Genomic DNA, 23,389 nt, shown 5'->3' on the forward strand with positions numbered 1-23,389 from the left:
TATATAATTTCACATCTTAGTTATAGTCACACTGACAACTGCACAAGGGCACTCTAGGCTTGTGTATTAGTATCTACTGCTCCTGTACCAATCAATTCATTTCAACATTGCAGTAATTTAAAAGACATTTGAGAAAGACTGAACAAAAATGCCACCTAAAAGAAAATGGTTATCTGAAGAGGACACGGAGCTTCATCTACCTCCGGAGTTGCGGAGTTGTTCAAAAGCGACACTGAGGATGAAGAATTCAGCGATGTAGTGCAGTGAGATCGAGAGTAAACTTGTCAGCTTGTTTTTTATGCTTTAGTTTTCTGATTATCTGTTAATACCTTATGTTAACATACCAGACATGGATTCAGTTCTGTTTATGCTTCATGTAGCTGAATAAATATAAATACGTCACATTAGCGTGCTGTACTGCTGTTCAGCCTATTGTTCTCTATTGTTGTTGTTATTTTTTTAACTTGTCTTTAAAGATAAAATGTTGATGTTTGGTTTCAGATTTTGTAAAATAAATTTCCCCATATACAAGCGACTTTGTTTCTTCTTTACTATGCTTTTTTTGGCAGGAGCGACTTACTCCAGAGCAATTTGTAGTCTAGAAAATACGGTACTTCGTTCTCCAGTTGTTTTCTTAATCAGTGATACACGTACGATTTGGTAGCATTGTGTAGTCATTTTGGTACAAATGACAAAATATCTGCTACTCTCTTGTATAATCTGCTATTATCCATCGGAGATTCTGACTCTTTATCGTGATGACATTTGCAGTGATGGCAGCTCCCATTGAGTATTTGAAATGTCCATATTACAACATAATAATCCATGGATGTGATATATTATAACTATTTAACAGACACAAGTACAATAGATCTGCTTAAAGGTATATTTGAGCTATCAAAACACCAGTACTTTAATAAACACACTGTAGATGTTTAGTGTCATACTGTGGAACATTCCAAACAAAGCAATAGCATCGTCATGGAGACAAAGAGGTGATGTCTGCTCCGAATTTACATATAGTGCTCCTTTGAAATGATAGAGAACTTGCCATATTCTTTTTACATCAGCTTCGAGCCGTCCACTCTATTCAAACTGTGCATTTTAAATTGAACCTCTAACTCCCAGTGCCTATTATCTGCTGCAGAAATGACCACACAAATCACTGTATCCCGCTGAAGTACCCAAATAAAGTTGGGGAAAGTACTTATTTAACCCGGCTGCGCTTAATATTAGGATTCCTGTAGCTGTCTGAAGTCCAGTCATAACAGTTATTTGAACAGTGTTGAAATTCACAGAGTGTCCTGAAGTATGCACCCGGGGAGATTTGAAATGAGCAGTCTACATTGGCGCTTTAATAGCTTTGCACTATTTCTTCCATTTTCTGACATCTCATTTAGTTTTGCTCTTTTACTCCCCCTTACAGCCACTTGACACAGGCTACGAGGACATTGTGAACTTAACCGCCGCTGTTTTGCATAGGACCCAGACTGACTTTTCTAATTATGGTTAGCAACCTGGAGGGGTCAAAGGTCACATTTGGACAATCTGTCACATTCTTCAAGTTGTGTAATGAAGTGTGTGAGTCTATACCAATTCAGCATCACATTATCAACCCCAAACGTGCAGGTGAAGTGAATAACTCAAGGTAGATGTGCTACAAATAAGAAAAACTAGCATGTGTTTAGAGTGTTTTAAGGATTTGGGCGGGACAACAAGTGTCCAAAACAGAAAATAAGAACGCTGATGAACTAGGGATGGAATTGAAGCGATGTATGTGGGCACTGATAGTCGGCCTAGCTTGAATTTCTGAACGTTTCTTTCTGTTCAAGTCAATGGTCAGTTTCTGTTATTAAAGCCCCACCGCGTAACCCCTTTTTTCATCAAAATGTATTTATAAAAGTTTTTTTTTTTTTTTTTTTAATTTAGCATATTTTTATTGCACTGAAAAAAACATGTACTTATACGGGCTTGCATCTCCACAAACCTGACTCTTAGGGCCTTCGCCTTTGCCTGAGATCCAGAATACACACTTCAGTACTTTGCAAAGATGAGTTTGGTTACCGGTGAGTTTGGTTATCGTCCCATTTGTAAATAGGTGATTGACAGGTGGATTAGCCAATCGGGGACAGTCACGGTTCGTCCATTTCAGAAAAAAATAAGAAAAATATCACATGGGTCTGAAAAACATTGTGGATTTCTGAAGAATCAATGAGCAAAGCACTAAACACTAGATTTTATTACTAAATCATATGTGACCAATGAGCACCTTTGTTTCACATGTGTCACTGAAAAAAAACAAATCTGATTGGACGATCACATTTCACCAGGTTTGAGACACGACAAAGGATGTGTAGACCAGATTGATACTAAATCTGTATAAAAAAAAAATACAGAAAAATATCATTCTGGATTTGCCAGGCAGCCTCCACCTGCATATCTCCATGAAAATGTTGTTCTTTTGACTATAATATTCCACAGTATGGCATTAAACTCATCTATTGCCATGTCGAATGTTCCAAAGTATGGCGTTAACTTTCTATTTCCATGGAGTCATACAGGTGCCAACTTTAGAAAGTAATGTAATGTTGTTTTAAGTCATTTTGATCAATATTGCAGTTTAAAATGAACAAATGCAAAAGGATGATCCACATATGTTTTCATTTAAACTTATTTTAACACATATGTCTTTGTTGAAGATAATCCATAGCCCTAACACATATATATTTTCTCCAGACACATAGTCGACAGAAGTGAGAATGCCAATCTGTGCATTCAGCCCCTCACATTCTGCGTTCATACGAGGCAATGTGGGTGAAGTATGTATGTAAAATTGACTTTTTGGAGCTTTCTACCATGTTAAAAGTTGTTCCCTCATCAAAAACATGCCTGAAGAGATTTTAGACGTCATCCATACATGTTTGAGTAATTTAGCGCTCTCTCCTCGGCTCTATTCAAACCTTTCTTACCGTTAACTCTTCACTTCTTCATCCTGACATTTCTGCTTCTATCTTTCCTCCATCACATCTCTTCATCTCATAGCCAGTATTTACATCTTCCGTCCAATCGCCAATAACATTTATTTATTCAAGAATCCATGGATTTCACTCGTTGCATTCGTCTTAGCGTGTTTTAGTCTCTCTGTTTAAATAATGCTGTACGTTTTTACACATTACCCCCTGGTTGCAACTGCCCCAGAATCACTTTATAACACTCCCGCTTATTTTTGGACAAATGTTCCCAAACCAGATTTCGTGGAAAGATACAAATGCGTTCTGCAGCTTTCTCCATCCCAATAAAACCGGAGGCGAGCCGTGTTAAGGTATTTTCTGTTGCCGCGGGAGACACACGAGAAGGAATGCTGGCAATATTATTTGTGAAACCAGGTTGACGTTATTGCAGCTTTATGTGCCATGGGAAATCATTGTGTCCTAGGCTGCAACAAATGATTATTGAGGGCTAATAGTGTGCAATGTTTAATATAGGGGAAAGAGAAGTGAGAATCAGTCATAGGGCCTAGGGGAGGGAATTAGAGCGGAGGGGGAGTGTGCATCCCACCTGCCTCTGCGCCTGTAATGACACTCGGCCTGGCAGACTGTAGCGGAGGGCGCATGTGTGGGTCTGGTGTTTACGAAAGCCAGTGAATGCAGCAAATATTGACCTGTGAAAGCTGAAGCAGTACCCAAAGCAATATTTCAATTTACTGCACTTTTCCATATGTTTGGCTCAATGTTTTGTTCCTGTGCTGCGTCCCCGAGGATACTGCACAGATCTAGGCGTGGATACAATACTACAACTTAGCAAAGGGTACTACTACATCTACTCTATCTACATGCCATTTATATGCATGTTCACAATACTAATTTTGTTTAACTCTATGCTCATGATTGTGGTTGGATACAAAGTTATTCTGTTTAAACTGCACTAAATGTCCCAATGCTGCTGCTCTGACTCTGGGTCCTGACTAGAACCAGGAAGTACTTCACACATGCGTCCTGTGCTCAGGTCTCTGGCTCCTGTGGCTCAGAGAAAAGACTTTAAAAAACAGCTCTGATTGTGTCTCTCCATGGACCAGAACCAAAGAACATCTCCCACATGTTAGAGCGACATGAACCATCTCACACTCTAAGGACTTCAGGTCAGGACTAAACATTCTTATTCTATAAAGCACTTTGAATTACGTTGTGTACAAATTGTTCTATACAGATAAACTTTCCTTGCCTCGCCTGTGTGCACCCGAGAATTATGACGCCGGGATCTGGAAGGCTCTTATCAGCATATATTTGATCATGCTATTTGCAGTGTGATTTTTCCGTCTCTAATCATTCATCATTAAATACATAACAAACTTTTAATCAACGTTTTAATCCTCTGGTGCATGTTTGTAATATATTGCAACTCAATGTAAACGTAGGCTTTTCTAAGTGTTCAAAATATAGCACTCAATATGTGTTTTAATGCAGGTATTCAGTATTCTGTAACTAAATACATTTTCAAAGTATTCTTCCCAATACTGTCTACATGTAAGGTACTGTCTGTGCAGTTGAACCATTCTTAAATGTTACTGAAATAGGGACTGTAGGGCATCACATAAAGGCACCCATCTCCAGATCAGTCTATCGTGCATATTTTAAGTTACTAAATCATATCGTATTTGTGAGTTTATTGTATTCCGCGTGGTCTGTGATGGTAAATGTCCTCTGAGCAGGTCCCTCTCCTGTTGAACTTATGTGGAGCTGTGGGTGGTGGAGGTGAAGGGAGGTGGGTGTGATAGGGTGAGGTATGGTGTATGGAGGTCTCTGGAGGCTGTATGCGCTTATCACAAACTGGAGGTAAACTGTTCTCATTCTCCTTCACTCAAGGACACTGAGGCTTCTGCAGTAACATGTGGACATCAATATATTAACATAAAACAGTGGGACAGACTGATGTGTGTTTTTACATATATATATATATGTATTTTATTCTTGAACAACAGCAGTCGTCTCATGGCCTGGACAGGTGTGACTGGATCAGCCAATCAGACACATGCATGGTCCGTCCAATTAAAACAAATGTAAAAAATTATCACGGGGGACTGAAGAATATTCTGAATGTTTGCAGAATCAATGAGCGAAGCAGTAAATTCAGTCATTTGGAGGTGAGAGAAATGAGATTTTATCAAAAATGGTGGTCTCTCTGTTTGAGAAATACAGAGACATATCATCAGATCAAGGCTCTCAGGGCGCAACAAAATAGTTTTTAACGGAAAGTTTGAAAATCAATCAGTCACTGGTCAATAACAGACATTGGGCATAATCAATATTGCCTGGAAGAAGCAAATAGATAAGTTTTCCCAGAGCACTCAGAAAAAATAACATTAAATTAAAAAAACAAAAACAGATATTACTTGGCGTATCTCCTTATAGGAGAGATATGCCAGGCCTTCTCTCTTTGGCCTTCTCTCTTTCTCTCTGTCTGTCTCTATCTCCCTCCCTCTCTCTGCCCTCTCTCTTTTTCCTATATCTGTCTCTCTCTCTATCTGTCTCTTATTCTCTCTCTCTTTGCCTCTCTCTCTCTCTTTGTCTCTCTCTCTGTCTGTCTCTGTCTCTCTCTCTTTCTGTCTCTATGTCTCTCTTTCTCTGTCATTCCCTCTGTCTCTGTCTCTGTCTGCAGACACACACAGCAAATGAGCTCAGAGCAGTGATTGAGTCAGAAGGTCTCTCTCTGTCTCTTCATCTCTCTGTCTCTTTCTGTCTCTCTTTCTTCTTGTCTGTCTCTCTGTCTCTGTCTGTAGACACACACACAGCAGATGAGCTCAGAGCAGTGACTGACTCAGAAGGTCTCTCTTTCTCTCTGTCTCTTTGTCTCTCTATGTCTCTCTGTGTCTCTCTGTCTCTCTTTCTCCTTGTCTCTGTCTCTTTGTCTCTCTCTCTGCAAACACACACACAGCAGATGAGCTCAGAGCATTGATTCAGTCAGAAGGTCTCTCTTTCTCTCTCTTTGTCTCTTTGTCTCTGTGTCTCTCTTTCTGTCTCCCTGTCTCTCTGTCTGTCTGCAGAAACACACAGCAGATGAGCTCAGAGTAGTGACTGAGTCAGAAGGTCTCTCTCTGTCTCTCTTTGTCTCGCTCTCTCTTTGTCTCTCTGTATCTGTCTGTCTCTGTCTCCCTGTCTCTCTCTGCAGACACAAACAGCAGATGAGCTCAGAGCAGTGACTGAGTCAGAAGGTCTCTCTCTGTCTCTCTTTCTCCTTGTCTGTCTCTCTGTCTCTGTCTCTTTGTCTCTGTCTGCAGAAACACACAGCTGATGAGCTCAGAGTAGTGACAGCAGATGAGCAGTGATTCAGTCAGAAGGTCTCTTTTTCTCTCTCTCTGTCTCTCTTTCTCCTTGTCTGTCTCTCTGTCTCTCTGTCTCTCCCTCTGCAGACACAGCAGATGAGCTCAGAGCAGTGCTTGAGTCAGAAGGTCAGGTGGAATTGATTAGTTTCCTCCTTCCTGGCTCATGTACGACTTAGTGACAGTTGAGGTTTGGGAACACTGCATTTTGTTTGTTTACTTTTTAAATCAGTGGTTCCCAGAGTTTCCCAAACCAGTCACATATAGTGATTTGGCATAGTTTTAAACCAGATGCCCTTCCTTTTACCTGCCACTGTGACTCAAGAGGACAGGGTGTCTAACCAAGAGATTTGAAATATAATTTGTTTTATTATTATTGTTCACAGTGAGAATAAAAAAAAAAAAAATATGGAAGATAGTGTTTTTTATTTCTAGAATTTGAAGTAGATTTTGTACAACTTTATAATAACTAAACCTTAATTAGCCTAAACAAATTAACCTGTTTTTACTGCATAATATTAACTTATACTATATATTTTTTATATAATTTTTCTTTTCTTTTCTTTTTTTTGTTTTTTTTTTTAAACTGATATACTTTTTCTTGTTTTGTTTGTTTTTTGTTTGGGCGCCCATGAAAAAGAGAGTCTAAGTGCTCTCATTGGGTGTCTCTGTAAAAATAAATAAATAAATAAAACATCTCCAAAAGCATTTCTCATTTTTGCTTGTAAAGGTGAACAACAATCCATTCTATTATTCCAAATTTTTTATATTTAAACTGTAGCCTTCTTATTGCCCCTGTGCTTATACTTAACTGTTACAACACTGCAATTTCCCCACTGGATGATTCAATGTCTTCTTATTTTTGCTTGAACGGGTAATCTGCACTCTTCTGTTTTAATGTTAGCTTTATAATGATTATTTGTGATTAGCAATCTTTGGATTTGTGTGATTTTAATGTCTTTTTTATTCTGTAAAACCCTTTGAATTACTTTGTGTATGAACTGTGCTATACAAATAAACTTGCCTTACCTTGAACCGCATTCAGTTCTATCAATATGTATATGTCCTGAAAGTATGTCCTGTTTCATATTGTTTACTTTTTCCTTTATTCTTCTGAACCACACACTGTATAAAGAAGTGGACTGAGTGAGTGTGACGTTATCCATAGCGTTCAGCTCCAGTCAAATGAAGCTCATCGAGGCTAGAGCAGTTATAGCAATGAATTTGGGTTCGAGTTTCCGACCGTGAGTGTCATAGCAACCAAAGAGCCAATCTGGAGCGAGGCTTTTGAAGGGAATGCCCCCCGTTGAAGCTTATGCCTATAACTGCACCGCTGGCTTAGCACGGAGCAGGCGCTTAGCAACGCTGTCAATCAAACTTGTTGCTAACAGTGGAAATGACCTTGGGGAAAGAACGTGCTTGATTTGTCTGTTATTAATGTTCATATCTTGATTTACGGACACAATAACGAAATAAAAATACCAGGATCATGTAGAGCGGGTTAATATGAATATTTTAAGACCAAAATGAGGAGTGTAAAAGCAGCAGTTACAGAGAGAGGCCACAGTTTTTCAATGTAAAGTGAATTAGCGCCAGAGTCGAAGGAGCCGGAAGCGCAATCCATGATCACTTCCTTTTGAAACGTGGTGGCTAGCAGGTTAGCTATGTCCATTCATATATACAGCCTATGTTCTGAACTGTCACTTCATCTGCAGTGAGACACTTCAGAGTAAACAAGAGGAGCCCGCAGATACACACTTGATTAAACTCCATTACTTCAACCAGACAAGGTCCTGCAGCTCTGTTCCGTTTCCTAATGAATCATTACTGCAGTAACCACACATTTGGGTAATGAGAGTAAACTGTTTAGACTTAAAGAGCAGCTACAACACAATCCTTTGCCCTTGGTATGAAACATTTCTTCAGCTTGTGTTGGACAAATCATTAGGAGAATCCACTTTACAATGCACACTGAAGCATGGCCATATTTCAACGAGAAGAGATTCTAACAGACCCAGGCAAATCAATGAGGTACAATGAAATACATTTTGATGCTTAGAGAAAAAATACACTGAAGAGAAGATTGAGAGGATGAAAGGGCTGATAGTTCTGCAGCTGTGGTGATGTGTTCTGGCCACATACTTCCAAATATAAAGTGCTTTGTGGCTGCAATTCACTGCACAATGAAAAAAAGTTGTGTTGCTATTGTTCTACTTTGTGAACAAACCAATCACAGTAAAGTTTAAACTCCACTGACAGTATAAAGAAATTAAAGCTGCTTATTTTTAAACTTTTCTAGTTGCGGTTCTGACACCTGCTCTTCTCCATGGAGGTGTTGTTACTTTGCCTGGAATGTTCCACAGTATGGCATTTAAGGGTTCATTTTATTCCATTTTCTGATCTAAGTTATGTTTTCTGATCAAAATCGTATCTGGAGTTGTGTTTTGTTTCATTCACTCGTTTGGTCTTATAGTGCAACATAAAAAAGAATAATAATGGTACATACATAAACTATAATAAAGGCACACATTAAAATAAGCATTTGATATATAAATAGAAAATATACAGTATGGGAAGAACAACAGTGGAAAAGCTATCAGTGCAGAGGTCGTCATCTGTGATTGGCTGATAAGACACTCCCCCCCATCCCCGCGTGAGATCGACCAGCGGCCGCTCCATAGGTACCGTGAACTCCGGCCTTGAAAGAATTCTCCCATAGAGCGCAATGCATCTTTTGGGAATTCAAACTGCCAGCGTTCGGCATCCAGAGCTTCTTCCATAAGGGATGCTTGTAGAGATTCTTCTGTATTCTCACAACATGAGCTTTTTACGTTTTTTGCTTTGTAAGATTCAGCCTAGCCCCGAGCTAGCAACGGATCACGCGGTATTCAGGAGGTGATGAGGAAGTGTGGTATCTGTCCTGCCATTTGTTATCAGGTCCATGTGCTCCTTCCTGTCTCTTTTTAAGGGTCAAGACACAGAGGTGACAAAGGTCCTAAACTCACACTGAGAGGTATGGGTGCCACATATTGGAATTGCTAAGTCTTGGGACCCAACGCCTGAAAAAACAAGATGTGTCAAGGGGCCGTCCTATAGTTCTATAGTTCTAGACTATAAATATAGGTGAATTTCTTTGTTCGTGGTCTCATATTGGCTCAGAGAATACCCAGACTCTGTGATTAGCATATACTCTAATAATAAATAGCAATACACTATCAGAGCTTGTCTTTTGGGTCATTTCCTGAGCACACCCTACTAAAGGTGAGCTACTGTATGCAAATTAAACTATATTTTTTGCTTCATTTTCCAGATCTTATTATACTTTCATGGGTAAGACAAGCAAAAAAGATAATGTCATGAACTGAATGAACCAAACAAGCAATAATCAATTCACTTCTGCACAGCAATCCTCCATGTAGGTTGTCATGACGGCCTGGCTCAAGATCTGGAGACGGATCCCTAGACGCTGTATGCACGGTCACTGGAAAGATGGTTCAGCAAAACAAAAACACATTTCCATACATGGACAATTCAGTCTATTTTAAAGATGCACTACGTAACGTTTCTGAAGGTTGTGTGATCTGACCCATGCTCGTCTCCATGGACATATTATTGACTTGCGTTGCTTGTATATAATCTGCCCGTCTTCTCTTTAATCAATTACAGGTGTTTTTTAAACTGAAATCAGTCATGCTTTTTTACTATGAGCGGCGTCGCCTCTCCACAGATCTGACCTGTAGCCAAATCCGGTGGTGTTTTCTGCATATCTCCATGAAAATAGAAAAGCAGATGCAGAACCGTCACCAGAAAACTTAAGCGGCTCCCCTTAAACCTCAGCATAGCTTTTTTTTTTTTCCGTAACTTGTTAATGCCGTAGCAAACCAGTGTGGTTGATGTGTGGGCGCAGCGTATTCGCATCACGCTGACAATATCCCCACGTCCTGACAACTGTTCTTCTTCATCTTAATACCTCATCAAGCTTTGACAGCCACTGTGAATAGGGCCTTGTATTTTGACAGCGCTGACGGATGCATTGTTTATATGGTGAAGCATTCAAAGACACCTATTTTAACAGTGAAACACCAACTCACAATCGCCTTTTGAAATGTGCGTCTGAAATGACCAAACATATAAATACACTATGTAAGTACGGTCAAACTGTCAGCTTTCAAATGGCAAGGAAATCGATTTGTGTGCAATAAGGGCTGTTTTGATGGAAAAATGGAAGAAATGGAAGTCTCATTGGGGCTATATATCACTTATCTATATCTGGCCCTTTTCCCCATTGAATTAAGGGACATATTTGAAAGTCACGCGCTTGGGGCCGTAGGTGGAGGTGAGTGGAGGCTGTGAAACATGCAGTTTGTATAAGCGCTTTCACAGTCCCAGAGGAAATCCACGCTGGATTCACCTTGCTTAGGAGAGAGGAGAGGTGCATGATGGGTAGACAGGGGAGTAGAGGGGACACTAAAGGTGGGTGGTAATAACTGACTGTTACGTTTATTTAAAGGTGCACTATGTAACTTTGTAGCTTAAGTCGAGTGTTATAGCTTTGCCTGGAATGTTTCACAGTGTTAAATTAATAATTAATTTAATCTAGGGGTTAAATTAATCAGTTTTACATTTATTCAGTCATGACAGAGGGCGACAGTGGCTTAGTTGATAGAACATTTGTCCACTGATCTGAAAGTTGGCGGTTCAAATCCCGTTATCGACATAAACATCATTAGCTAATGATGATGTTGATGTCAGATCCACTGACCCACAGGTTGGCAGTGGGATTCGAGCTCCCACAGATGCATGAGTGGTTTCTCAATGTAAAGCTCTTTGAGTACCTTGAAGGCAGAAAAGTGTGATATAAAAATGTGACCATGTACCAATTATATTTTTTCCTTGCTGCAAAATACCTCGACAGCATGCATTCTTAGGTCGTTTTCAAACATTAGTGGCTCTGTGGAGCAACCCCAGTGTACACGATTTAGTTCTGTTTACTTTACTTCACATACCCCACGTATCTTTCACCCCAAACACCATGAGCCACGTGAGACTCCATCAGCTGATCATCAAACTTATTTCTATGACAATAAGCTTCAAGAGACAGAGCCCTGTGAATACACATGCATGCGTCCCCTGTACATGGTGGCCTTTTCTTTCACCTTTCTTTCAAATACAGTGTGAGGACTGTACACAGAGGAGGCGTGGTGGTGGTGGAGGAGAAATGCTTTTAGAAGGACACACAGAGAGACTGAGGCTCACCTGTGCAGACAGAGGCAGGAGGAGACTAGTCTTCTTCTGGAGACTAATATTAAGTTGACGTGTCAAACAGCAGCTCTGCAGCTCCCATTCATAGAGATGATCCCAGAGCTTTTTTGCAGTAGTAATTCCAAGCACTTTTAGTGCTACCCCGGACTGGAGGGGTCGGCCAAAGTTTGGCTGAGTTCACACTCGCTCTGCTCCAGAGAGCGAGTGGAGCCGCTCTAAGCCCTCTGCTCTCGGCTGTTTACTGCGGTCCAGAGTGCTACTGCTGGGTTCACACCAGCCCAAGTGAACTGATCTCAGAGCTCCTTTACGCCTCTCCACAGATCTGGCATGTAATTTGGCCCGGTGGCATGGCCTGTATGTTTCCGTAAAGACAGATAAGTTTAATTCCATACTGTCGATCCTTACAGGCAAAGTAATAACATCTCTATGGAGACAAGCAGGTGGTGCACCCTACACTAGAAAAGTTAGCACACTTTTTAAATAATTCTCATCTGAGCACAAATTGTGACCACTTGTCTGGTTTTGTGTGTGTTGGTGATGATTTAGTTACAAACAGAGCAGGTGACACGAGAGAGAGCTTTGTGCACAGAAAACATGTTTGGGATCATAATAATAGCTTGTGTATTATTATTATTATTATTATTATTATTATTATTATTATTATTATTATTATTGTTATTATTATTATTATTATTATTATTATTATTATTATTATCATTATTGTTATTATTATTATTATTATTTTATTATTGCTGTAATGCAGCATTTTGTTTAGACTATGCATCATTTCAAAAGGTAAACAAACTGTCATATAAATAAATCTAAAAAGAGCCAGTCTTTTGAACAGCTCTATTATATGAACAGATCCAAATGTTTCGGATCCCATAAAAGAGCCGAAAATCCCATCACTATAAACCACACATTGTGAGTGTTTTCTGGGTATCTCACACTTGTTCTTTTTTAATACCATTTTAAAGTCACAGTTACTTTACTTGAATAATTTAGCTAGTCGTCCCTTTCCCTCTCGCTGGCCCTCACTCCCCCCTCGTCCTGCACATCTCCAGTGTCTGTGTGGAATGATAATGCAGCTGTAATGATTCTGAGGGATGTCTTCATAAATGCCTGCTCTCCGGGGAGGCTCTGGGCCCTTGTGTAGCAGAGTGCTGTTTTTAAACCATGAATAAATGCATGTGTAGCCCTGCGTGCGTCTTCTGCAACCCCGCTTTCTCATCTGGTATGCAGCCTCTTCCACAGCCGTCCCCAGACACACAAGTTTGTAAACATGAATAATAATTAGGCCCGAGGCAGGTGGACAGCCAGGTAGGTGATCTGCATTTGGACTCCACGGGCGATCGTCTTTGTGCTGCCCGTGTTTGGGTGGGCGGCATTAGCATTTTGTTTGCAGAGATGGCGGCTAACGTTTGATCTCTTATCTGGGCAAACACTATAGATCTGATGTCTAATTGCGTTTAAGGGAGATTAGGCTGATTTAATGGAAAGGGCGAGGAGAGGGGAGACAGGAGGCGCTTGGGCGTTTTGGTTTTAACCCCAGTAACGTGATCTAATGTGGAGTGAATTAGATATTGTGTGGATTTATTAGCACTTTACGCTGCCCTAAGGCCCCTCTTTTATTTATTCATACTTTTATTCATTTAGTCTATCTATCTTTTCTTTCAGTGTCCACTTTGGGTTTTATGTAGCACGTACAGACTGGCAGGTTCAGTGTCTGCAGTAACGTCATTGTGGGGAAAGATCAAGTCCAAATATTTTTAGGACACTCAAAGCTCACTCTGTTGTAGCCACAGCTGCCCTGGGGCTGACTGGCAATCTGCACCAACTGCCTCTCTGACCAATCACAAACTCACACGCCACATTTACACAAGCACACATGGCACCTGATTTCTTTTTTGTGTTTTTGCGTGAAATTTGTCTTACTCCAATACAGATATATTGTTTAACAGTAGTGTAACATAAAGTAAAAGTAAAAATAGTCAAGTACTGTGCTGAAGTATACATCTTAGGCATCTGTACTTTATTTAAGTTGATTTTAAACTACTTTTTACTTTTATTTCATTACATTTGAGAGCAGTATCTGTACTTTCTACTACTACTCCATTTTTGAACACAACTGACAAGCAAAAGTATTTTTTGCTATTGTTTGAGACCTGCTGAAAAGCCCAGGGGTTTTATTTTTAACATGTCCGTAGCTTGAGTAAACAAAAATATAAAAACAACAAAAAAAAGATTCAGTCATTTCTGTTGAACTAAATTCTGCAAAAATCTTTATCAAAATCACCACATTTGAAGCTTTATACGACCTCAAAATGTGCACGAAATACTTTTACTCTTTTCTCTTTAAGTCCATTTTTAAACAGATACTTCATGTACTTATTTTAGTTGTTTTTTGTTTTTTTTTGCTCCTGTATCTGTACTTTTGTGTAAGTAACAAAAGTGAGCACTGTACTTCTTCCACCACTGTTGTATAAGCAGCTTTAAAGGTGTACTGTCTGCATATGATTATAAAGCGGTTTATCGTCCAAGTATCAATAATGGTAGTTGCTGTTAGCTTAAATGAGACGGTAAAACTCCACTCTGGTTAAAAAAAGCGCTTAAAAACTCATCACTGTGAATATTTACAATGACTCAGACGCATTAGGTAAGTGGGGAATAACTTTGGACCACTGCAAATATCTGGCTTTCATCTTGATGATTTGATCCCAGCTTCTACAAAGTAACACTGTTGTTGTGTCCTCGGACAAGACACTTAACACTGGTGTATTCGCCGCTATAACCGCTGAGCTTCGTTTGACTGGAGCCGAACGCTATGGGTGACGTCACACTCACTTAGTCCACTTCTTTACACAGTCTATACCTGGCACTGACACAAGGCCTAAATGAAACTGAAGGCCTCTGATGTCACAGGTTGGCACAGAACACTGATGAGTAAAACACCGCAGTAATCAAAGACACCAGGAAGAGTCACTATCAGTGGTGACAGACAGATAATGTTGAGCCAAACAAACAACCAGCAAACCACAAACTTTCATTATGCCGTGTTTGGAAAGAGTTTGACCTTCCTGTGACATCAAACTACAAGATAACTCATTTCTTTTACTATTCTGCACCCACAGCTCCCCCCTGGCACCAACAACAGCCAATGTGGATTTGACAAGTTCCCCTTATTGGGCCGGCCCACTTTCATAGATAGTCCTATAAGACTTTAATCCAGGGGCAGTGACAGACCCCAGTCGATAGGGTAAAGACAAGACGATGCCTGGAGAGTGCCTTTGTCCACAGGCCGGGTGCAAAACATGCTCTGAATGTTAAACGGGGGATCATGGGTCCTCTTCAGGGACCGGTGATGTGAGTGAAGCTGGATGTAGATTGGCGGATGTTTTGGTTAATCTCGTCTTGCGTCAAAAGTGGCTATTTGGCTGGAGCAAGATTATGAGTTTCATGTGTAATTTTAAACAAAGGCAATAGTCACTAACAAGCCATAAAGCAGTTCGATCCCAGCTTTGACAGGTGCATATTGTTGTTTTTTGTTGTCTTGCCCAAGGACACAACGACAGCATTCATCTCTAGGAGCTGGAATATTGAGAGCGGGATTCAAATCAGATATCAGTGGACAAACTCAACTGAGCTACTGTCGCTCCAAAGGAAAATATCTCACCTTCTGACCAATGCACTGACAGTGAGGAAGAGGAATAGATGGAAAGGATGAGGAAGCGGGTGATTCTACTGCTGTGGCACATATGAAGAGCTTGAGTTGAGAGGTTGTGATTAGCTGACAGCAATTGATTGACAGGTGACTGGAGGTATGAGAACAACTTGAAAGTTTGAATGACAAAGATTCCGGTAATGTTGAGTATTAGCACTTGAGTCTATTATTAATATGCCTTGACTTTAGTATAATAATAATAATAATAATAATAATAATAATAATAATAATAATAATAATAATAATAATAATAATAATAATAATAATAATAATAATAGCACAATTTTAGGACAGCTGAAGCATGCATTATATTTAAAAATTGCATAGATGGTTATTATATTTTATTATATTACGCTATTTTCTAACTTACAATGTTTCCTCATCACAGACACACCTGGGGTTGAGTTTTGTTTCATTCACACATGTTTAACAGAGAAACCCTTCTTCTCTCAAATGGAAAACACTCTGTTCCATCTTGTGATGTCATCATGTGGTAATACAGAAAGTGCTCTACTGTGTTTTTAAACTCCACACACCTTCAGCCAACAGACATAGTCCCTCCAGCATGTCCTAGGTCTTCCCTGGAGCCTCCTCCCAGTGGGATATGCCCGGAACACCTCCCTAGGGAGGGACAGATGGAACAGATGCCCCAGCCACCTCAGCTGGCTCCTCTCGATGTGTAGGCGCAGCAGCTCTACTCCGAGCTCCTCCCGTGTGACTGAGCTCCTTACCCTATTTCTACTCAATAAAAGCTAAAATGTAGCTGTTAACTTGAAAACTACCACTTCATGACATCACAGGGTGGAACAGAGCATTTTGAGGTTTGGAAATGTAGACAGACTAATAATGAAGGATTACTTAAACATGTGTGAATGAAATAAAACACAACTCCAGGTCTGTTTTTGAGGAGGTAACAACATTATAACATGACTTAAAACTCACAAGAGTCAATTATGTGTAATATATTGCCATTAATATTCAAATGTGATGAATTTAAAACAGAAGATACAAAGTTCCTCTCTCTTTGTGGCTGTTTCATGAAAACTCCTGTATCGACTGAAAGTGTCACATGTGCTTGGACCTGGGGCCTCGTGCTGCTCATTGTTTAAACATAAAGCACAGCCCCATCGACTCCCTCTTATCTTTATCAGGATGTCAATAGTCATTATTGCTTATCTTGTCTTGATTATCCTCCAGCTGTAAAATCAATGGGGCATAAGCCAATCCCATTCTGCAGGTCAGGAGTTCACACTGTGCCATGATTCATTACATGGTCAACTTCATGGAAACAAAGAAAAAAACTGACTCTTGTAAGATTTAAGACATGTTATAATGATGTTACCTCATCAAAAATATACCTGGAGTTGTGTTTTGTTTCATTTACACATGTTTGAGTAACACTTTATTATTAGTCTGTCTATATCTCCAAAGCTCAAAATGGTCTGTTCCACTTTATGATGTCATGAAGTGGTAGTTTTCAAGTTAACAGCTCCTTTTACCTTTTGTTCAGTAGAGATTGGCAATTCCAGGGCTGAAATCATAAAAATTATTCTAGTGAAGGTCTGTGGATGTCATAATGTCTGGAGGGAACAAAGATTCAGACCAAGATCAGGGTAAAAAGTTGAACAAAGTTTATTTACACACACGGAAATGTAAATGTAGATTGACGAAACAGATAGTTGAGAGCTGTGTCGTATGCTGAAGTCTTTGAGCGGATCGTAGGTAGCGGGGTCAGAGGCTGGGGTGTTCGTACCAGTCTTGGAGAGCTGGGTTGGAGGCGGAGGTGCAGAATAGTTCCAAGGAGCGGGATCACAGAGGATACACAAACGATGTGGTGACGAGTATTAGATCCTCGGTCCCTTTGTGCTTCACAGGTGCATATGGATGATGTCACACTCACTTAGTCCACTTCTTTACACAGTCTATGGATGCCACAGGTCAAAAATTACTCTAATACAAAGGACACATTTCCGTAGAAGAACCTGGTCAATGCCAATGCCAGTGCTAACGTCACAGGTTTAAGCTAACATGGCCTCTTGGGTTTTATATAGTCTTATGTGGAAGAAGTAACTGCCGCTTCCTCCAGTCTCTTGAGGTTATTGCGCAGTAAGCCTCCAAACCGCTTCATCTTCTGTGTCTGATTACATGATCAAATACAAGAGTGACAAAAGCCCTCCAGCAACACAACACTGACGCACTAATAATCCTCTTATTTCCCACAGAAAATCCAGTTTGATCAGGCCATTGTGGTGGACAGGTGCTCCTCCTTGACTCCATCTGATAGAAACTACACCAACATCTGAAACAGCATCTGAAACAACTGCAGCTTAGAGGAGAGAGAGCTAAGAAACAAAGCCATAAGCTACATAGTTTTGTAACCCTAACCTTAACTCTAATAAGACGGAAAATGTCTTTATAGAGATGGAAAAAACAAACCAAACCGCGACAACTGCATATCACTCTCAGATGGTCGATGTCCACAGATTTTTTCATTTCAGCAAAAAGCCTTTTATCTGACCTTTTTTTCATTCTTTGGCCCAACCTTACTCAAGTAAAATGCAAAGTGTTGAATTTTTTACATACAATTTTGTGTTCATTTCCCAGGATCAATGGATGCGTTACAACACTTTCTTGTCTTTACCATTGCTCGTCTTTTTGCTGCAACCTAAAAATACATGATTGTTGCTTATAGTAACACTGTACATCTGATTTACCGTCAGTGACCTTTTGATGCAGTTACAGTATTTCCATGAATAGACTGAATTTATATATGTTTGTTCAACTGTAAAGGAAGCTTAAACAAAGCATTAACTTGTGTTCTAATGGAAGGCAGGAAAGTGATTTCATATGTTTTCTTCTTCCCTTCTTTTTGAGCTTAAATAAAAAGATTTGAAATGTACATTATGTATACAGACGACATATGCGTACATCTTGTGTTCATTAATCTACTTGAAATAAAGAAATACATGAACAATTAAGGAATCATGTTTATTCATAGCAGAAATAGCTGCAATATTTGTTGTTACTTTGTGATATACAACAGCTAGAGTAAGTTATGTTGATTATATTCTATCCTTAAGTTTGTTTTTCCAGTGCTGCAGGGTGAACCGACGCCATATGCTCCTTTGCACCTTTGTACCTTGGATCTTAAGTCAGAAATCTCCAAAACATGTCAAGGTAATACACCATCTCTTACCTATTATCTGACACAGAAGTTTTTTTGTTTTCTTTCACAAAGGAGACAAAATTAATCTCTTATAGCTTCAAAACACACTTCAAAATAATGTTTGGTATACTTTCACAAGGTCAATGGGATCTTAACGGTGAAGGAGACACTTGTCTTGAATTAATTGTGAGTTTGAGTGGGGTGGGAGGTTATATTTAAATCAAAATATGTTTCATTGTTAAGATGTATAAGAAACGGTTCAAGAAAAAGTTGTGAGACTTGGTTGTAGTCACAGATATTTTGAAGAATGTCCAAGCAAAAAATTTGGATGGAAAATTCAGACGTTTTGGGAATTTTGCAACCCTAATCAGGAGTACCATATTTTCCGGAGTATAAGTAACACTGGAATATAAGTCGCACTGGAGTATAAGTCGCACTGGAGTATAAGTCGCACTGGAGTATAAGTCCCATAGGAGTATAAGTTGCATTGGAGTATAAGTCTCACCAGCCAAAGAAGGCATAATAATGAAAAAAAAACCCATATATTTCACATTCCCCAGCCAAACTATGAAAAAACGTGTGGCTTATAGTCCGGAAAATACGATACGTGTTTTTAAGGAGACCCAGAGGAAACCCATTCACAGGTAGAACATGCAAACTCCTCACAGAAAGGCCTATTACCGTCTTCCAAGAAACCCAGACTCTTCATAAAACAGGACTGTATCCAGGACGTTCTTATTGCGTGAAGTGCTAACTACCTCACCACCATGCCCAGTGTCAACATGAGCTGTGTAGAGCCTTTTTAATTGTGCTGGTAAATCTTGATTGGGGTCCACAGCTCTGGTTTAAGCCCTCTGTGTCCTGGGATCATGCTACACTAATTTGATTTCACGGCGTGTTTTTGAGGATGCACAAATCGCTCCATCGTGTGGCCCTGAGCAGCTGGAGCAGGCACACACAGACACAGCGGCGGGGGCTCAAGTAGCATCGTGCCTCTCATGCTAACAGTCAGTAGTCTGGTAATTTAGCATTAACACTAAAACTTTGCAGCTATTATTGCTACTAAAAGCAACTATGCATGTAACCACACTTTTAGCACACAGAGATAAGCAACATCTCATTGAGTATTTGAATTTCAGACATGCAGCACAAATAAACACAATGAAGCTTTGGTAGTTTCATAGGCTGTATATGACATAGCTAACCCGCTAGCCGCCACGTTCCAAATAGGAAGTGAGCATGGGCACGCTTCAGGCTTCATCAACTCTGGCTCCAATTCACTTTCTGTTGAAAAACTGTTGCCCCTCTCTGCGTAACTGCTGCTGCCAGGCTCGTCATTTTGGTCTTAAAATGTTCATATTAATTCACGCTACAGGATTTTGTCTGTAAATCAAAATATGAACATTAAGAACAAACCAATGAGGCGCTTTCGTTCCCCGAGGTCGCTTCTACTAGTGTCAGCAAGAGGTACCTTCAACAGTCTCGCTCTGGATTGGCTCTTTGGTTGCTATGATACTTCACGTCGGAATTCCGAATATAGAACTTGGCTCCAAATTCACCCCTGTAACTGCTAGCCTCAAAGAACTTCATTTGACTAGAGCCAAATGCTATGGGTGACATCACACTTTCACTTTAACACAGCTTATCAAAATAAAAAAAACAACAACAAAAACAACACAAGCTTTCATGTCAAAATCTGGCTGGCACTTACCTTGTGCAGTTGAATGCCTCTCCCAATCTACTCCTAGTGTGATCGGAGTGCATGATAACATGCAGTGGGCGTCCGAGTACAGCCTTATCTAGATGTATAATTACCTCAGTCATAGCTCCCAGGTTTACATACATTTTGAAATACTGGTTTAATTTGGTCTAGGGCAGTTATCCGGTTTTCCTGGCGTGCATATAGTGAGTGTGTAGCCATCGCATGTGTATCCCTCCAGGAAGCACTCCCCAATTCTCACACCCCTTTCGCACACATTTCCAGTGTCTTACCCATGATCCTCTCCGTCTGTGCAGTCATTTGTTTCTCAATAGCACAAAAAGTGATAAATCTGCAGTTTTAAATAATAGAATTATGACTTTTGAACTTTTTGTTCTTTGATGGTGTTCTCTTAAGTAGACAGACGAATGCTATTATTATCGAACAAATGGTATCACCAGTTTTTGGTACTTGGCAGTTGTGTTAGAGCTCCATCTTGCCCACTACAGTTTTTTTCTATGATGACAAAATTGTTAAATCTGGTCTTGAGTGGCCCTTCCAAAACATGCACTCTTTTGTTCTTTGGTGCCTTCACAAACCAGTTTATCTCAAGCCAACTGAAGAACTTTCATTTTTAAATTCTGTTAGAAAATTGGAGGCAGCCTATGTATCCCAGGAGTTATTATATTTATTATAACTCCCAATGGACGTGCTGCTTGTGAATCAATATTTACATTTACATACATTTTACATTTAAGGAACAGCTTGCACATAGGAAAAGAATTACTCTTTACATTTGTTGGATCAGAAGTCATATGTCAACAGGGTCTTTGGAAATTGTCTTGGCATAAAACTTAGAGATGAGCTGCATGCAGCTTGATTCAATGTTATACAGCCATACCATCTTGAAAATTGCCATCTCGTCACATCTCAGAAGCTCAGCAGGCTCAGGCCTGGTTTGTACTGGGATGGGAGACTGCTGGGAATACCAGGTGCCACAGTGGGGCTTAAGTGGCTCTACAGTAGATACTGTTGTTGTGTCATTTGGCAAGACACTTTGCCCATCTTACCTGCTATGAATGCGGTGTGTGAGTGAATGATTGGTGGTTAGAGTTGGAGAGACCAATTGATGCAGATTGGCAGCCTTGCTTCTGCCAGTCTGCTCCAGAGCAGCTGTGGCTACAATAGTACAACTCAAGTAGTACTACTGAATAATGCACAAAATGGTGACTGGAAAATCCTATTTAAAGAAGACCTATTGTTGTTAAGTCTGCTATATAGCTATAAACTATGATATCCGTGGATCATTACATTATAAACGACTGAATAAAAGAAATCACAACAAAGTGTTAGCACCTCCAATGTATAGCTGCAGATCATGAAAGCTAGCAGCAAGGATTTTTTTCATTTCTACCAAAATGAGTACACAAAAGTAGAGAGCAGTGGGTCTGTACCGCTTAAAGATAAGTGATTAAAGATTGCTCAAACATGCAGAAATCACTCCAAATACAACTTTGGGTGAGTAACTATAATATGGGTAAAAACTCTAAAAGTTGATCTTGCATAATAGTTTTATTTTAAGACTAATGGTACCTAAAATTTAGGAAGAAACTATATATTTGAATAACAGAATTTTTATATTTTGTATAAGGGAATCCCATCTCAAGCTCAAGTTCACCAGTTTTTTAAAGCCCAATTTGATGAATCTTGAATGTGTGATTACAGTGCAAAAGAATTAGACTGTGTGACAAGGCTCAAATAAATAATTGTAGGTTTTTAAAGAATCACATCTATTGAAGAGGCTGCATGGTTTTGTATGTACCTTCCCTTAGAAAAGTATCCGAACATTAGTATTCTGTCCCCCTGCTCCCATCCTCACTGCAGGGGGTCTATAGGTTTCCCTGTCAACTGTTTGCCCTGATAACTTCTGTCACAAAATCAAAGCTAATCCATCGCTTTGAGCCAACTTCTCAAATCTCTCTTTAGACTCAAAGTGAAAATAAAAAAAGGAGTAGATCTATCAACCACAAATGTCCCCTAGTCACTTTTTGGTCAACACAAATCAAAGGCGCAAACAGAATATAAAGGCGTCTGCTCCCTTCGGTGGTCTCCTATTGGCCCGCACAGCTGCCATCACCCCGGGGTCCTAACGCCTTTCTTTTGTCATGTCTGCATTGATGCGTTTCGGCGTATGCTGGTGGACGCATCAAACGCACCCTCCCCGTTGCTGCTTTCAAAGGCCGATGATGAAGGCATGAAAATATGAAAATGGTCTTCGCAGGGGAGAGTGAAGAAGGCAATTTCCACCATAGCCCAAGTTTAATCCCCATGTCGAGCCCAATAATCCAGCTGTGTGGTGTTTTGGCGACTGATACTAGAGCTTATAGGGGGCGAGAGAGAGGAGATACAGAGGGCATTAAATTACCAAGAAGGCATGCATTTGAAAGTCTTTATTTGCTTTACACCCCTGGGGATTGTCATCACGACTACAGTAACTTCCTCCGGGTTGGACCATTAGCATATTCATAAACGCAGCTATTTGTTGACGTAAAAACTTTGAGCTCAGCCTTGATAAGCATTTGTCAACGGCGTATGATTACAATAGGAAAAGAGTGAAAAAAGAAACCGTGAATCTGCATTATTCTCCAGTTTATGAAATGGTTTGAGAGGGGAGTTAAAGGCAATTTTAGAAAAGACAATGGAATGGGAGCTGTAGACATCACTTATCTCCTTTTATAACTCCATCCTCAGACCTAAACCTAAACAAGGAAAACAATAGTGATAGCCAGCATGCTAATAGACGTGAGAGCAGCCATTAGGGGCCTGAATGATTATGCAAAGTATGACTCAGGCACAGTTCACCTTTAAGGTATCTCAACAGACCTTGTAAACAAATAGTTGTGTTAGTTTCTGTGTAGTTAGCTCCTCCTTTTCAGACAGATATAAGGCAGTGTCCAGCAGTAATCTGACCAGAACTGAAGAAGCGGCTTGGATGAGCAGCGAAACGTCTTCACTCAAAATCATTGTGTTCAGTTGACAGAATACATTTTTTCTTTTACTATCTCCGAACATTTTAAGAATAATAATGTTATGGGATTAGAATAGCAGTGGCATTTGAGACGTACCTCGGTAATGTGCTTAAATTTTGATTGATATGTGACATTATCGCTAGTATCAAAGCGAAAATAATTTGTATTTGTGGCAGCAGTAGAACAGATTAAGTAG

This window comes from Periophthalmus magnuspinnatus, chromosome 7 (genome assembly GCF_009829125.3).
Source record: "Periophthalmus magnuspinnatus isolate fPerMag1 chromosome 7, fPerMag1.2.pri, whole genome shotgun sequence".
NCBI classification, from domain to species: domain Eukaryota; kingdom Metazoa; phylum Chordata; class Actinopteri; order Gobiiformes; family Gobiidae; genus Periophthalmus; species Periophthalmus magnuspinnatus.